Source organism: Triticum dicoccoides, chromosome 2B (genome assembly GCF_002162155.2).
Source record: "Triticum dicoccoides isolate Atlit2015 ecotype Zavitan chromosome 2B, WEW_v2.0, whole genome shotgun sequence".
In the NCBI taxonomy this organism is placed as follows: Eukaryota; Viridiplantae; Streptophyta; class Magnoliopsida; order Poales; family Poaceae; genus Triticum; species Triticum dicoccoides.
Genome location: NC_041383.1, coordinates 679,783,523 through 679,788,745, shown reverse-complemented (window position 1 = coordinate 679,788,745; position 5,223 = coordinate 679,783,523).

Genomic DNA, 5,223 nt, shown 5'->3' with positions numbered 1-5,223 from the left:
AACTCACTGGCCTTGTCATTCAGGGCAATCTTGTTACTTTTCAGTCGACTGACCTCCTTGCTGGCAGCATCAAGAGCAGCTTTCAGATTGGTGTTTTCTTCTTCAAGCTTCGTGACTGAAGCCAGCTTCTCATCTGCGAGCTTGGTCTTCTCTAAAGCCGCTTTCTGCATCTCAGCCAAGTCAAGATCTTTCTTCTTCAGGGCATCCCTCACTTTGTCTGCAAAGTTACAGTGAGATCAAACTCTGAAACAAACAAGAGGCAAAGGCAGTCGTCGGAGGCCTCACCAAACATACCTTTAGCTTCCTCTTTCGCCTTCGTTAGGTTCTCTTGGGTCAGTTTCAGATCAAGCTCGATCTGGATATGTTTGTTCTCCAACTCAGTATAACGAGCCGCAAGGTCGCAGGATTTTTACGAAGAACCAATCGACAGATTTCAAAGACAATTCACTTCCGAGTGACTAAAGAAAAATCATAGCGTTTCTAAGACTACGGCCGAATACAAACATTTGACCACAGTCTCGGGGACTACTCCCAGTGGGTGCACTCGGCATGCCCCCACTAGTTTCATCAGTTAGAGTCGACCAGTCGACCAACAACAACAAAAAAAACGGGAGGTGTTCTTCAGACTATAGTCGACTGCCAGCAGTCGACCACAGTCTCGGGGACTACACCCAGTGGGTGCACTCAGCGTGCCCCCACTGGTCTATGAATCTATTCGACCTAGTCGAGTAAGGAAAAAACTTAAGACATAAAGACTATGGTCGACTGCCAGCAGTCCACCATAGCCTTGGGGACTACACCCAGTGGGTGCACTCAGCGTGCCCCCACTAACCCGAAATTTCAATCGACACACCCGGTGGGGGTAGGACAAACTCTAGGAATTTCAGAAAGAAGAGTTTTCAGATATCATATCCTAACAGAACAGGCAGTGACCGACTGACCTGAACATTACTCTGAAGAGCTGAACTGGCGTCATAGGCTGCTTGGCTGGCTTCTCGAATTTCCTTCACTTGCTCCATCATGACCCCCGCTTGGTGTATTGCTTCTTTAGCAGCACTAGCCTGGTCTTCTGGGACGTGGTAGGTTGAGAAAAGCGAGGGTTGAGCAGCACTCGACGATGAAGGACGAGCACTCGTCAACGGCACCGCAAAGTTTACGGTAGGCCGAGTGACATTGTCTCCCTCAACGACCAATGTCTCGTGTGCTGGCACGTCCTGAGTCGCCTTGCCAGCAGACGCTTTCTTGTTCCGTCTCTGCCTCAGTGGTTCCTCATCGTCGTCATCGTCGGGAAGGTCGATAACGACGTTAGATGAAGCTGCAGAAAAAGAATCAAAATTAGAGACAAGAAGCCAATCGACTGAAGACGGAACCACAAGAGTCATACCAGGTTTAGAAGTAACAGCATCCTCCATCTCCTGATCTTCAGCTCTGGCCGAGGTATCAGAAGTAGCAGCACTGCAGTTCCACAAGTCAGTCGATTAGCTCATGAGTCGACCAAGAATAAGTTCATGTGGAACAGACAAACTCAAGCTACACCATTACCCTGAGATAGTGGGGATCACCATCTTCATCTTCGGCAAGACCTTCGCCGACTTCGACGGCGCCACTCGAGATTGCTTCGGAGCTTTCTCAGTCGGCACCGGAGAAGTAGTCTGAGGGCGCCTGGACGACTGCGTGACGGTTGCGACCCCCTTACCACGCTCGGCCGCGGGATCATGGACAAGCTTCAAGCGTCTTTCCGAGCGAGGAGGTACAACTCCTCCTCCTCCTCCTCCTCTTCCTCCTCACCAGAGTCATCACCCTCATCATCATCGTCAGCATCCGAATCCCACTCCTCCGGGCTTTCGCCCCCACTTCCTTCCTCCTCCTCAGTCGGTGTTTGCGCTCCATTGGGCATCGAGTATAACTCAGTGGTGGCCTGTCAGACAACAAAACAAAACAAAGGTCAATCGACCAATTCGCAGCGAAGCAGAACGAATAAAGCAAGATTACAATTGGAGATAAGTGGTCATACCATGTCCGGCGTATAGGTACAGTCGAGTGGTGGGATCCTCCTAGCCCCTCGAGGGTTGTCCTTATTCCCTGTGATTGCGGTCACCCACCTCTCCAGTGTGGCGTCGTCGACCGCTTCTGGATGGACCCGAGTGGTGTCTTCAGTACCATAGTACAGCCACATCGGGTGGCCTCGGTACTGAAGCGGTTGGATGCGCCGTCTAAGGAAGACCTCCAGAATATCCATACCCGTCACTCTGTCCCGAACGAGTTGGACTACACGCTCCATCAACATTTTTACCTGAGCTTTCTCCTCGGGAAGCACCTTCAGAGAAGAGGGTTTGTCCACTCGGTCCATGGAGAACGGAGGGAGACCAGTCGACTGCCCCGGCGCCGACTCGTCTTGGCAGTAGAACCAAGTCGACTGCCACCCTCTGACCGACTCAGGAAGGGTCATGGACAATAAAGTACTGTTATTCCTCATCTGAATCCCAAGACCCCCGCACATCTGGATAACCTTAGTCCTCTCATCATCCGGACTCGCCTTTTTCACCGTCTGTGAGCGACAGGTGAATATATGCTTAAAGAGACCCCAGTGTGGTCGACAACCCAGGAAGTTCTCGCACATGGACACGAAAGCAGCAAGATAGGCAATGGAATTGGGAGTGAAATGGTGGAGTTGCGCCCCAAAGAAGTTCATAAACCCTCGGAAGAAAACACTCGCTGGCAAAGAGAATCCACGATCTACATGAGTGGCTAGGAGAACGCACTCACCCTCCTGCGGCTGCGGTTGGCTCTCGGTCCCCGAAAGCCTTGCTGACCTGTGGGGGATCAGACCCTTGTTGGCCAGGTCATTGAGATCCGTCTTGGTGATGGTCGAACGGATCCAATCCCCTTGGACCCAACCTTTTGGCAGGCGGGACGTTGACGAAGATCTGCCCCGACTGGACGCTCTCCCCTTCGCTTTCCTCGTCGTCGTCGCCTTCTTCACGCGCTCCAAGGCCGCCGTCTTCTCCTTCACCATTGTCGCCGGCAAAGCACGCGAGGAGTGGATAGGCGAAGGTGAGAGCAGGCACAGCGGGCGGAGGCAAAGAGGGCAGAGAGGAGAATGAGAAGGCACTGTTCAAACACCCTCGCCCGGCGCTTTATATAAGGACGCTTCCGAGTGGCTGACAAGTAGGCCCGGGCGGTCCTGTCACATCCCGAAACAGTCGCGCACGCATGATACGTGGCGAAAAAAGCGGCACGGAAATCGAGGCGTCCACTCCTTATCCCATCCGAGTACCGCGGTCCGCCCCGCTTCACGCGCTTCCCAAAATTCGGATCCCACAAAATCCGCTAACGGCATATCAATCTGTCAGACGGTAGATTTCCTGCGACCCATCGCTCGGAAGTTCACTAAGTTCAAAAGTTCACTCGACAGAAGAAAAGAATGGATCAAGGCGACTGAAAGAAAAGTTAATGCCAACGCCAAAAAAGAAAAATCGCTGATCCAGGATACGACATAATCAGAGCACGGGAAATAGGTCAGAGAAAATTATCAAGCCCTTCCTCACTCGAACCTCGATCCATTCAGGGGCTAATGATGAAGTCATGTACCTAGGGTAGGGTCATGGACCTATCTAGGATACCCTACTCAAGGACATCCTTAGAAGAAGCTACCTTCCAGTCGACCAAGAGGAACTTCACTCGACAAACTCAAGGACACTCGACGATGAAGATAGCCACTCGACCATGAAGCTAACCACTCGATGGCCAGGAGACCTAAAGTCACTCAGCATGCAACGGTCTGTCATTAAGTAGCTTTAATAGTCTTCATGGCACTTTATGAGGGTGTTACTAGTAACCCCCTGTCTTAATGTACTTTAAACCCTGCATAATTGAGGGCCGGAGGGGTCTGGCGAACTCTACATAAGCCACCCCCCTCCTCAGTGTAAATGGTTCGCACCCCTGTAACTCATATACATAGAAACCAGTCGACCGCCTCCGGGCTCCGAGACGTAGGGCTATTACTTCCTCTGAGAAGGGCCTGAACTCGTAAAACACTCATGTGTACAACTACTCCATAGCTAGGATCTTGCCTCTCCATACCTACCCCCCATTCTACTGTCAGACTTAGAACCACGACACCTATCTCAGCAGAATGGCTCGTGGCGATCATCAAAATGATGATGATGATTTCATGGATCCACCACAGCATAATCGGGCAACTGGACGGAGAAAAGAGGGTGATGAGGTAACTGTCCACCCCCCCTCCTACTGCTTATGTTTCTGGATGCCACCTCGAGCTTTGCAGTCGTCTGTCATGAACTAAAATTTCATGACAGTGCAAAACATGGCAACAACTGATCCCTTTTTGTCTGTTTTTTGCAGAAGAAGAAACGTATTCGCAACAGAGTCTCCCAAGAACGACTGACTACTTTGACTGGCAGATTTACCGACGATCAGAAGGGAGTGTTGGGGAACGTAGCATAAATTCAAAAATTTCTACGCATCACCAAGATCAATCTATGGCGATTCTAGCAACAAGATAGGGAGAGGATGAGTGCATCTTCATACCCTTGAATATCGCGATGCGGAAGCGTTACAAGAACGCGGATGAGGGAGTCGTACTCGCCGGCGATTCAAATCGCGGAAGATCCGATCTAGCGCCGAACGGATGGCGCCTCCGCATTCAACACATGTACAGCCCGGGGATGTCTCTTCCTTCTTGATCTAGCAAGGGGAGAGGAGAAGTTGAGGGAGAGCTCCGGCAGCACGACGGCGTGGTGGTGGAGCTTGCAGTTCTCCGGCAGGGCTTCACCAAGCACTACCGAGGAGGAGGTGGAGTTGGAGAGGGGGGAGGGCTGCGCCAAGGGCAAGGGTGAAGCACCCATGCGCCTCCCCACTATATATAGGGGTGGAGGGGGCTGGTTTCTTGCCCTCCAAGTCCATTGGGGCGTTGGCAAAGGTGCTTGGAAAGAAATCCCATCATTTCCTTCCCCACCCGATTGTTATCCCCCCTTTTTAGGGATCTTGATCTTATCCCTTCGGGATATGATCTTACTCCTTCTAAGGGGGGATCTTGGTGTGCCTCGACCAGGGGTGTGGGGCCTTTCCCCCACTACCCACGTTCATGTGGGTCCCCCCATGCAGGTGGGCCCCACTCCGGAATCTTCTAGAACCTTCCCGGTACAATACCGAAAAATCTCGAACATTTTCCGTTGGCCAAAATAAGAATTCCCATATATA